At 53.7% G+C, this 1,284-nt stretch overlaps 1 protein-coding gene across 2 annotated transcripts in view; it reads left to right on the top strand.

Annotated features, from left to right (window-relative positions):
• Positions 1 to 1,284, top strand: part of PLEKHO2 (pleckstrin homology domain containing O2) — a 25,782-nt gene that overhangs the window by 4,952 nt on the left and 19,546 nt on the right. The window lies entirely within an intron of this gene.

Here is a 1,284-nt window from a genome sequence, read left to right as displayed (position 1 = left end):
CACCCCTGGCAGGGCTGACTCCCTGGAGGAGCTGGGCACCTGGACCAACAGCGCCCCTTGAGCCTCCCTCTTCTCCCTCAGGACCCTCTTGGTCTGGGTTGGGGTCAGGCACTCTGTGACCCCTTTACTTGCAAACTCAGTTCTCCCATGATCCAAGCACACAGCAAACACTTAATGTATGCCTGTGGAATGGATAAATTAGAGGAGGGATCTGCTGAGTCTAGAAGACTTTGCTTCTTGTCCTCTGAGGGGTTCTCAGCTTCTATCTCTCCAAGCCAAAGGGAAGAGGATATGTCTGTGCCTGGATGACTGGAAAGAAAAGATGAAGCCTTCACTTTTGGGGTAACCCTGGCCAACTGGGGAGTCCTGGGTGGACCAGGCTGCTTGTGTCCCCATCAGTACTCATCTCCCTACTTCCTGGGGCCACTGCCCAGGGACAGCTGAGCTGTTAGGGTTCTGTCCAGGCCAGGCCCTGTGTTTCTGTGGGATGGTAGATAAGTCACTTCCCCTCTCAGCCTGTGTTTCCTCTTCTATAAAATATAGGGCCTGAGGGCCTCCTCTCTGGATCCTGACAGTATGATTGTGGCCCCTTCTTTCGGAGTGGGTGGAAGTAGGGGGCAAAGTCAGGCCACTATGATTTGCTGTGTTTTCTTGCTGACAGAGGTGGGGCTGCCCTTCCTTGCCCCAGGCCTCTGTTGTAAGGGCTGGGCTGTCTGGCTGTTGCCCCTCCCCTTCTCCCAGAGGATGTGGGACAAGGTTACTCCATCTCCTGATCTGCTCTGGCCCCCAATTAAGAGAAGTTCTCCTGGGGTTTCCTGGGCCCATGGTTTGTCTCCTGTCCAGCCCAGCCCAGCCCTGCACTCTCTCTGGTCTTGAGTTTCTAATATTGCCAGTTATGATTCTCAGGTGCTGAAAGCTCCCCAGATAATTGAGCCATCTAAGGTCTTGTCCACCTCTTCCCCGCACAGCCGAGAGCTCCCTATCCCCTACCTCACCTTTGGCATCCCTATCTCTTTTCCTCCCATTTCTTCTCCCAGTCACATCCCCTTGTTTCTTTAGGCCTCAGTGTCCATCTTTGTTTCTCTAAAACCCCTCTTAGATCATAGTCACCTGCTTTCCCCCATGACCCTAGGCTGGCCTCATCACTTCATTCCCACATGGCTGCTTTCAGATCTTCCCCCAGCTTTGAACTTCCTTCCCATGCTCCGGCCACCCTGATGCCAAGCCCCCTCTGTGCAATGGATTGGTAGTTCCTGTCAGGCTGAGGTTAAGTGAAGAAGTGCA

The sequence above is a fragment of the Pteropus alecto genome, unplaced genomic scaffold, assembly GCF_000325575.1.
Source record: "Pteropus alecto unplaced genomic scaffold, ASM32557v1 scaffold86, whole genome shotgun sequence".
NCBI lineage: Eukaryota > Metazoa > Chordata > Mammalia > Chiroptera > Pteropodidae > Pteropus > Pteropus alecto.
Note: the sequence above shows the minus strand (reverse complement) of the source record. Positions and strands in the feature narration are given on the sequence as shown.